An 11,593-nucleotide genomic window follows, 5' to 3' on the forward strand; every position below is an offset into this window, starting at 1 on the left:
TGGGTCAGGAGCTGAGTAAGTGCAATGAAACAGGCAGAGGAATTAACCTCGCTAAAAGTTGTCTGTAGATGGTGTACTCCATTTTGAAGTTTGTCTTCCCTAGTCATGCGCTGGCTCCCATCAGAAATATTCAACATGTAAGCAGTTGTAAGCCTTCATTTACTACACTTCATCTTTTACTATTAGAATAGGTCACATGGGCAAGAAACCACAATTATTTTTCTTGCTTTGAGGCTGCAGTTCAACACAGTATGTGGAAAAACAAACACACACATATTTTGCCAGTCAGTTGTTGAAGAGAAGCTTTTGTCATTTGGCAGCAGCACAGATCATAACTACATGTAGCCAGAGGTGGGGAAGTTTATCAGTGAGAGATTGTCTCTGGCACAAGGGAAAAAACTGCCCTGAGGACGACATGGAAGAGAGCCTTTTTGTCCCCTCTGCATGTCCCTAGATGCCACAAGGACAAACCATCCACTCTCCCTCAACCTGCATGCAGGCTATATGTTTGCTCTCAGGGAAAAGTATTTTAAGGAATATGGATCATCTACCAAGGAGAATATGCACAAGAACAACTGTAAGATAGAGCATTCAGAAAAGAAAATTAAGGTTTTAAGTATTTTTCATAAGACCACACAATTTTTTTCTTCCTTTAGCCCAAAAACTTCTAGTAAGACTATGAAAACAAGGCAAAAAACACATCCCACCCCCCAAAAAAAATGACAAACCAAAACCAAACAAAACAAAACAAAACCCAAAAAACCCAAAAATTACCACAAATGTACGCTGAGGAAAGAACAGTGTTTTAACACTTATGTTCAGGCTCCCTATACGGCTGAGGGCAAAGCAGGCTGCCAGCTCATGCGTGCTCTTAATTGGGGCATCTCTCCACTGACCACGCAAGGAGCCCAAGTGCTAAACGAGGGAGCTAAAGGATAAACCTAAAGTTTTGTATGTGAATACCCTCACTCAAATACTGTTCTCAGCCCTGCTAGTTTTAGACATCTGGTGCAGCTTTCCATTATGTTCTCATTGTCCAAGTTAAAGGTAAACACACAGCAACGTGCAATTTCACTCATCTCAAATCATGTTGGCATCATTACTTGGATACTATGGCAACAGGTAATATGGAAAAATTATGCAAGGGTGACTGTACATGAGGGATTGTTAAAGAAAAATGATCAGGTTTAATTCTGAGAAAAAAATCGAATGCAACCACTGGTGTTTACAGAAATGTGTTTTCTGTTTCAGCTGGCAACACCTATTTCCAAAAACATTCCTTCTTTGCTATTACAAATTCATCTGGAAGGTCCACAAAGCAGAGAGGTTAGCCAGCTCTCAGTACACTGCATCTTGCTGCTGACTATGAACTGAAGGTTGGTTTTTTTTCCCTCATCAGTTTTCCTAACCTGCGCTTATAAAACCTATCAAGATGGATCAAAATAGATCAAGGACTGTTGTTCCTAATCAACAGCACAATTTGGCTGCATTTCACCAAGATTCAGACACTGTGAGTCAGCCTGAGCCAACACTCTAGTTTATGACTTTCAAAAACCTGTTTCCCATGGATTGTAGTTTAATTCAATCAACAGATGAAAACCGCCATATTTTTGTGAGTATAACCACTAACTCTTATAAGCGCCACAGAAAAGAGGCAGCAGTAAAGAGGAAGTTGGAGGGGCAAGAGCTTCAGAGAGGGTGAGATGGGGGACAGCTATTGGAGATAACAGAGACAGCTGCACATAGACATAGCTGACAAGCACTGCACCTGTCCTTTCTTAACCCTACAGATGCTATGGATGGAAGCACAGTGTATAGCTTTGATGTGGCAGCCAGCATCACCGTCACAAAGGCACCGAGACTGACGTGGAGCAGACCTCTGTCCAGGCACACTTGACTTTCTGACAGGCAGACACTACCAGAGACAGCCTGCAGAACAGGAACACGGGTTCCCCTTCTCCTACCACCCCTGTTGGTATAGTTTAATGACAACACCTAAAGAAGGAAAAATAAACCTTGGCAACTCACATCTCTTTTTTTGTACGGCGCTACACTTAGGCAAGACTTGGCAAGAAAGTTTTTCATTTGTATAGTTAGATTCCAAGCCATTTGGTGGAAGATTTGGTCCTTCGTGGTGTTTAAAAAGCCATACATGCTTATGTGGTTGACATAACAATTAAGACATTTACTTGCAGGTGTTTATAGCCTCATTCAATTTATATGTTTAATAGAATAGTCAGATTGAGAAATTAGACTCAGAGAAGTCAAAAAGTCTGAAGTATGGATTCCCAGAGCAACTTAACTTATATCCCACTTTCATATAAAACCAGAAGAGAAGTGGTTCAGATGTCAAGAGCAGTACAATTCAAGATTTCTTTTTTTTTTTTTAAAAGAAGACTCAGACAGTGGAATAGGAACTGAACTCTGAACCGCATCTGATTATTTCTGTTTCTGGAAAGCACCCCTAGACCTCCACCCTCTCTCACAAACAGCTGCCAACCAGCAGACAAGTGGAGTTGAACTCCCAGTACCTGGTGCACAAGCCTATCCACCCTCCACAGGCCACCTTCTGCAACCACAGCTATAGAGGAACATGTAAAAAATGGATCAAAAGCCACATTGAGCCATTGTAGTCAGTCAGAAGGTTGTTGCTACTGGTACACTATTACACCTGGTCTTCTATCATACACACTGCCTGAGAAACATCCACACCAGGAAAAAAAATAACCAACCTCTCCAGAAAGGGTGCCTATGAGACATGACTGTACTGCACTGATTAAGAACATTATAGAGCATTAAAGCCGACCCCTTCCAGCAGTGATCACTAACACAAGTTTCCAGACGGTTACTATCAAGATTTAGTGCCATTCAATTCCAGGCCATAGGAAAGATTTATGCTGATCAACCCAAAGGTCTAAAACAGGAGTCTCTACCCCCTCCCCCTGACAGCCCCCCTCCCACACACTCTCCTTCCACTTCTGGCACTCTCCAGGCTGCTCACTGGGATCCAGCTTGTGGGACAAACCTACATTTAATGCTGTTTCCTGACCCCAGATCTAGTCTCTGGAAGCAATATAAAATATTAAGCTGTGTTAGGAAACAAGTACAAATACACAGAGAGACCTGGGGTGGTTAAGGGGAGAGCTAGCTATCTGACATCTTCAACTACCTAATAAGTGGCTGTAGAGAGGATGGAGCCAGAATCTTCTCCAAGGTGCAGCATGACAGGACAAGAGGCAGCAGACACAAGTTGCAACACAGGAGATTCCCATTAGATATGAGAATTTCTTTTTTTTTTACCATGAGGGATGCAAAAAACTTGTGGGATCTCTGTCCTTAGAGACATTCAAGGCTCAGCCAGACAGCCCTGAGCAACCTGCTGCAGCTACAAGCTTGGTCCTGCCTGGAGAGGGGCTGCCCCTGGGACCTCCAGAGGTCCTTCCCAACCCAAATTGATCCTGTGGTCCTCACTTCTGGGTCCTACTTTGTGGTCTGATGGTTCTCTGAGTCCAGCATCTTGCTGTGAAACTATTATACTTAATTTCTCTCTCCCTGACTGCATCAGACTGTTTTAAAAGACGTCTGCAACATACTATCTTCTTGCTCCATCTCCTGGAGAAGTGTTATTTCTTCAAACTTTATCCCTGCAGAGAGTGCTGGTTGCATTTAGGATGTAGCTATTACTTCTTAAATCTGTCCAGGTGCTGATTACAGCTGATAGAATGGCCGAGAGTAGTTTTCAACGGGAGTTACAGTTCTGTCAGAAACAATGTTTGGGTGAAGCTTTGTTACTGATTAAATTCTTCAGAACTCAGCAACTAAACCAGATGCTGCAGCCTACTCCCCCAGTTTTACAGCCACTGCTCTTTCTGACAGTTTTCACATGTCTCTCCCTTCCTTTCCATGCCCTGAGTGAATATAGGCTTGGAGGGTAGGAGGTGAAAAGAGGGAGGTAAAAAAGTTATTTTTGGCTTTCAACTTTTTATGGCATTCCTGTCCCATAAACTCTTCAGAGCTGTGCATCTCACCCCAGGTCAGAAACTGAAATTGCAGAGAAATTTCTTCGTGAGATGCAAGTTGTCCAGCTGCCAGCCGGTAGCAATAACGTCCCAAAACACTGACCTACTCAGGGCCCCGAGCTGGTAAAATACAGGCATGGAGAGCCTAGGGATACAAACTGCTTATAAATCCACAGAATGCTTAAGTTCACGCTCATCTGTGAGGCAAAATTCCCTCAGTGGGAGCTTTCCTTGACTTGAAAGGGCTGAGCTCAGAGTCCTTGTCCCGTGCAGGGCGGCAGTCTAGACATGACGGCAGGGGCGGGCAGGCAGGGAGGCAGCGAGGAGGCTAGCAGGATGGGAACTGCCTTGCGCTTTCTTCCAAGAGCCTCTCTGCCATCTGGCCATCCCTCGGCACTGCCACAGCACCGCAAAGCATCAGCCCTCCTGGGCCTGGGATGATCCTTGTCCAAACGTTTAACCAACACGAGACACAGCAGTACTACAAGAAACACGTGAACCTCCTCAGAATAGACACTGGGTTTTATGGAGGTCAAATGAAGTATAATTGTCTAGCCAACATAACAGCATAACTCATCAAGAATTGCCTTCTCTCTTTGCATCTTCAGTATCAGCAGTGCCAGTTAAAAGCAAGATCAAGACTCTCAAACTCTTTGGATGCTTTTATGGCAGCAATTCTCAACATATTGTTTAAAAGCTTCTAGCTCGCTTACTTAAAGTACCTAACAGAGGTGCAAGCCCCAGAACAGAAGTGGGTTCTAGGGAACAGGTCCATGACATAATTTCTCAGGGTTTTTTTTAATTTAGTTAGTTTTTTATCTTTTTCCAAACAGAGCCACTCAAGTTAACTGAATTATCACATATGCCTCTCCAGACACCACTCAGCACCTAATCAAGTGGTAGGATTATAAATACCATGTGTTGCAGCAGTGGCTGAGCCTCAGTTGTTGAAGGTTAGATTGTCTTTACAGCTTTGCACCAGTGGGATAAAGAAATTGCACCAGGAAAGCAGTGATTTCATTGCATGAGGGAAACGCCACACAGAAAATAATTAGCGTTTATAGAAAATGTGGGTTATGTGAGTCATGCAAGACACAAACCTTTTTGCTCTGGTTCTTCAGTAACGAAAGGCAGAAGTGACCTCCTAGCTGCTGAATTACAAGTGAAATGACAAGGTAAAATTTTAAGGTAAGCAGATCCCTGCTTAGGTAAAGATGCCTGGCTTTTGCTGGGAGACAGACACAGTCTCTCCAAACTCCCAGAGATCAACCTTCATAATTGAATGACCAGGAGATCTTACAGAGCTAAAAGAGGGCGTATGGATTTTACTTATGCTCGCTGACTCTTTTGATAGAAGAATTAAATGTAATTTAGGAAGGGAAATTTATTATTTATGGATGCATTGCAGTAAGCAGGGAAAAAGTGGAGAGAAATACTTCAGCATCTGGGAGATACGCAACTTCCCAAATGAGGAATCAGCAGGGAAAGTAGGTTTTGCTGGGTGATGTGTTTCTTTATTTTAAATTTGATCCCAGAGATCACACAGAGATCATCCAGCTGAGCTGGAACTCACTCCCAGGATTTCTAGGAGCTTAACAAACAGGCTGCAACTGAGAAGACCAGATCTCCTTTTCGGCCAAGCATTTTTCCAGGGCTAGTAGAGGGAGTTGCCCGTTCTCCTGCCTTATCTAACTTTCAGGCTTACTTCCAGAGCCAACAAGCTTGGGTGGCTGAGTCTCTCTGTGCTCACCACTAGCAAACACTTTGTTTATTTGCAGCTGCCATGCTCTAAGATAAACCAGATCAGTAAGATTTATGTGAATGAGAAACGGTAGACTTAGTCCTAGCTAAAGCCAACAGAACAGGTCATCCCAATGCCTCTATGAAGTGGCTGGCATTGTCTTGTAATGAAAACAGAAGGAAAGTAACTCAAGCACCAGCCAGACCTTTCTCTGAAATACATAGTTCAATGGGAGCACTACGCAGATGCACACACAGAAGGAAAAGCAAAGAAAGGATGGAGGCCTGGTATCAGCTAGGATCAGAAGGCAACAGTACAAACCACTACTTGAAAGGCAACAACTGCATGCAAATTTGACAAGGTTATAAAGAGACTTAGTTTTTGATGTCCTATATACAAGCTTATCTGAAGAGGTTACATTGTACAGTCCTATAACTGATATAATTTCAGTGAGCTTCAGCCCATGAAATTCTATTTCTTGGATGTCTCTCCACAGTCTTCTACAGCTTTGACCCCACATTTGCACCGTCCAGCAGCTGTTATATTTTCTTTAGCATTCAGCCTTCTTCAGCTTTCATCACAATGATCTCTAATCTGTTTCAGAGCTGATCTGGCAAAGGAATCCACATTGACAAACTGTGTGCAACAGCTCCCTAAAGTCTGCAGGTCTTATGAGTTTGGAGGACTTCCAGCCCTCTCCCAGGGACTCCCCAGTTCACACTCAAAGAAGTTTCAGATAATTGGGTTGACATTAAATAAAATTTAACTCCCTAATTCCCCAGAGGCTGGAACAAAAAGGGAAAAATACATATAAATTTAGGTATATTATACGACATAGAGAGAAGAGGTTTGGGTGGCTAATGGAATTTGCTGCTGTCACAGCAGGATGGCGAGTCCCAGCTCAGCTGTGGCCGTAAGCAACTTGCTGGCCTCAAGGTCCCTACAGAAGAAAACCATGAAATTTTGTTGTAGGAACTTTGTGCTCTCAGATAAATGGTGGGGATATGGATGGGAGGGGGCTGGCACTGCACCTTTGAGTCTCACTTCTGAGGGAATAAGTGTTAACAGCAGTCTTAATTAGAAGAAAGGCAACAATATGGCAGCCTTCAGACATGAGGTTCCCCTCCACATAGTCTCATCTGTGGCAAAGTCTGAAACTGTGCAATCTCTCCCAATAGGTATCACACATATTCACCAGGCAAGAGCAGAGATTCAAAGCCATATAGTGCAGCCTGGGAAAACACATTTATAGCTTACTCATGTGCACCACGTGGCACGCTGCAGCATGTCTGAGGGACATTGCATTAAAGAATTGCTGTATCTGCTAAGATAATGCATATATTTGCATATATTACATATGTTCATAGGTATTGTGTACATATACTGTACAGATTAATTACATCAGCAGGTTTATAGTATGATTTTTTTTTTTCAGCAAAAGCAGAACTTTAAGTCATTTGTGATTAAAAAAATTTCTGATGTTCCCTCAAGGGAGATTGTTTAGGGAATATATAAGAATAAAGTGGATGGACTGAGTTTATATGGTAGCTGGTCTCTTCTATTAGGAGAATCCCAAACACGAGCATTTTAGAGCAGCCCCCCCAACACAGTAACTCTTTCCAGCAGTGCAAGGCGGTTAGCAAGCAATTGGTTCTACCCAGACCAGCAAAGCAATATCCAGGTAACATGCTGAAAGACTGCAAGCTGACAGAGTCCCACATTTGCCACCTTTTCGTAAAGCAGGAGATATCACAGAGACACGCAAACCACTCATTCTTCATATGAAAGATTGAGTCTCCAGTGGCAACTCTACAAGGCTGTGTATAGCCATCTCTACCTGGAGTCCCTAGCCCCACAGCTTCTGGTGGCCACAAAGCAGTAACAAGGACTCTGCACAAAAGCAAGGTTTCAAAAACCTCCCATCATACCAAAGACAGACTTGTTCCCCTTCTTCCCTGCCAGTTAGTGTACATAAGCAGCTTCTGAGCTGTGTTGTACAAGGCAACATGCCCTCTCCCCAGAACGGTTCAGCCCCACTACGGTCCAGCTGGAGAGGGCCATGACACCTTCACAACCAGACACAGACAAGCTCAGTGCAGCCTTGGACCAAGCAAGCACAACGGCCAACTTTCCAATTGGCCTCAGGTTTAATAGGAGGCACTGCAGCTGCAAGAAAGCGATTGCTTGCTGAATAAAAGAATATGCTGCTTAGAATGCAAAAAGTCAGTTGAAGCAGGACAATGAAGCCAGCCTGTGCAACAGCAAGAGGCTGGAGAACAGGTCTGAACAGCAAGTCTGTTTTCATGACCCTGGTGGCTATGCACAATATAGGATAAAAGATCATTTGGTTGCAAACATCACTGGAAATGGAAACTTCACTAGAGAGTGCTGCTGTGTTCTTGCCTCACTTCATAACCAACTCTGCTGTTAACACTTCTTCCCTCAGAGGAGAACAAAAAACCAAAAAAAATTCCTAGTGCTATTACTTTAAATTAATGCAGAACTACAAACCGTATCCAGACAGTAGCAACACACAAATCGAAATGATACTGAAATGCAGGAATTTGTCATCCAACATCAATTCATACAGGAACACTAGCCTTAAATTCTTACAATAATAGGCATTAAAAACTAACATCTTCAAGTTTAAAAGCCTAAAACAAGTGATAAAAAACACTGTCTCAAATAATACAAGCCTGTAACTCTGGAGAATAAAGTAAATCAATTTAGCTTCCTGCATAAAATTATTACCTACAAGCACCGTAGCCCTCTAATAGAAATGACCGCATAGTCTGAAGACGTTCCTACAATGGGTGGAAAGGACTTCTTCCATTACAAGATACATTAATGATATTAGCATGCACTGCTATTAGTAAGTGGGTGGTGCAGGGATGTCATCTTAAAATTTTAACAGTAAAGACTTTCAGTAGGTGAAAACTAAACTTCTACCTTCACCATATACTTGACTACTCCAAAGTCTCATTTAACTCTGATAAGGACTCCATCAGCTTGGAAATGAGAGCTCTAGCTTTAAAAAAAAATAATAAAGCCACAGCTACACACACAAAGGACACTGAACATCCTGGGCAAGAAAGAAGGCAATGGAAGAGAATAAGCCTGCTGACAGCAGTCTGCACAAAGGCAGCTTCACATGCCTCATGCAATCACTAAGATTTAAAGATCAGTAACGTAACTAAGATTCAAGATGATCTGTGAACATCCAAAGCAATGTTTAACTGCACACTGTACCACTAGTCACATGAGTAAACCCTTTCACGCGACTAAATCAAAGTGCTTTAAAGGATTCCCTCCCACCTCAGAGCAATTCTCCAGGTATTATTTGGCTATGGAACACTTTTAGCAACACTCAGCAAGATTTTGTTCTAAGTGCAAAGGTATCACAGGGCTCTCTTGGGACTCGTCTTTGCAGTAAAATTTAAATGTCTATCTTTCCTGTTACTGGTGCAGCGTTGTAGTTTGGATCTGAAATGTAGGACTGAGGGCAGCTTCCCAATCATCTCCCTCTTACCAAACTCTGATTTGCATTATGGGGTGATTTTGTAGCACATGAACTGAACCCCTCTTATATGAATCTAATGCAGAGGGTGCACTGCAGGTGCAGATTTAATATGCTATAAGTGCTTGTAGGCAAATCAGTCCATGAGACCAGATTTCTTTTTCCTTCAGCCCTTTTCCCTCTGGGGAGGTATGACAGGGTGAGGCATGGAAAAGTACAGAAGATCCACAGGACCAGGCTACAGCTAGGACTTCATCAGTGGTGTCTTCATCAGGGACCTAGAGAAAGCATTAAATGCTTTGCTAACCTCAGCCTACAAAGCTGTTGGCCTCAGGACCAAATCCATATGCTCTCCCAACAACCAGCAACACTACTTTCTAGGTCAAAATACATCAATAAATCATATTCAGAAGTCTTAGATCAAATCAGATTCCCTAAGAAACATGACTTCTAGAAAGGAACAAAACTTCTTTCAAGCTCTCATGGCTGGAATACTTTATGGCAATGTTATAGCTACAGCAAATTCCTCTCTAGGAGGAAAGATTTCAGGCAAAAATTAGAGAGGAGTTGATTTATAATGGAAAATAAAGTTAAAACTAACAGGCCAAGTTTTGCTTACACTGAATAATACTTAGCACCTACATAGGAAAATTCCCACTGACTGCAGTCAGAGCAGATCTGAGGCTTTAAACATGCAGTCTCCACTTCAGATCCAGAATAGCAGTGCTAAAAATTAGGTGTCAAACTGGGACATGCCCTTCCGATGAGAAAGGGGGAAGAAACAGTATGCATGGAGCCCCAGCCTCCTCTGGGGGGCTAACAGCACATGGGGTTTGGCGCTCAAGGGGAAAACTGTCTTTGCAGGTTCATAAAACACCTCAGGGAAAAGTGTAAGCAGTGTTGGCAGTGCCCAAGTCACCATCAGAGCTTGTAGCTACAGGGAATGAGCTTGGGGAAAGCCATCAGGGACTGGCTGAGCCAGAGTGCTCTGAGGCTGTTGGGTTTAAGCCAGACCAGCTAGGAAACGGGAAAAACCTGCACTTTGCTGCAGGGAGAGACGGCAGGTGACTGACTGCTCTCTGCTGTTAGCCCTGTTATGGGGGCAGCTGGTGTTCCACTCCCTCTTAGGCAAGGGACTGGAGAGGGACAGGGCCCACGACTGGAGGTCACGGTCCCACTCTAGGTGAACAAGGGCTAAGGGGCGCAAAGCTGTTTGAATAGGATCCAGCCCAGCTTTATTGCCTGTTGCCATATCTGCTCTCCAGTTCATGAGGCAACATCAACATAACGTGAGCTCTGAGAGCAAAGCTGCCATTTATGGCCTCGGCGGCCAAGAAAGCAGACAAACCTGAGCATCTGCGTTTGCAATCTCCACTGCTCCATAAAAGACAAGGTCAGACAGAAAACATGTGTTTCATATTTGCAAATCTGAATGATTTATATTAGGGGAGCGGGGCTGGACTGCGTGCAGCCTCTAGGTTGTTAAAATTTAATTTACTAATCAATTACTATCAGATGCTAGGCTTCTTCAGCTGCCCCGTACAAGGAGTATAGTTTCTTACAATACCCTGTCTTTATTTCAGTGTTATATCTCCTTCCAGGGGCTGAAAAGAGGTGAGCTTAAGTGTGTGAGCAAAAGAAAGGACCACTCAGTCCCATAAGGTCATATTTTAAATTAAGAGAAACCACCAGAGCATTATCTCCCCATTTCTGTTGGTCATTTAGAAGATGACATCCTCTTGCCATTATTTGCACAGGCAGCTTTAGCTGAGGAAGCAGATGCATTAAAATGAACGGTACGTTTCTCACCTCAGGGGAGCAAGTCTGAGGGAGAATGAGTGTCCCTGGCTGCACTGTCCTCATTTTGGCAGGATTGTTTCTCAACTATCGCTCCCAGTTTAAAACATTATAAATGCATGTCTCTCAGCAGCTCGACTAAATCAACTAGGATAAAAAGTAAAGACAGAAGCAAGAAAGACTATTGCAAATAAACATCCTTCCTACTATGTGGGTTATGAGCGATAGGTTGGGTCTCCTGTGCTGTACAGCTTTGGGCTGCATGTTTACAGATAACTCTGACCTCGGGGCAATGGTGTCTCTGTGTATCTTTCCAACACTTCTTAACAGTAAAACAGACATACTGAAAACACGATTTAGATGGCTTACATGAGCCAGAGACTCTCAAACACAAAGCAGCTGCATGAACATCACATTTTTCATAGCTTATGCTCTCATCTGCATATGTACAGCAACTCCCACACAGTACTAAGAGTCTGAGGGTCTCTTCAAACCTCAGCAACACAGGACACCATCCAT

This window comes from Phalacrocorax aristotelis, chromosome 2 (assembly GCF_949628215.1).
Source record: "Phalacrocorax aristotelis chromosome 2, bGulAri2.1, whole genome shotgun sequence".
Classification (NCBI taxonomy): domain Eukaryota; kingdom Metazoa; phylum Chordata; class Aves; order Suliformes; family Phalacrocoracidae; genus Phalacrocorax; species Phalacrocorax aristotelis.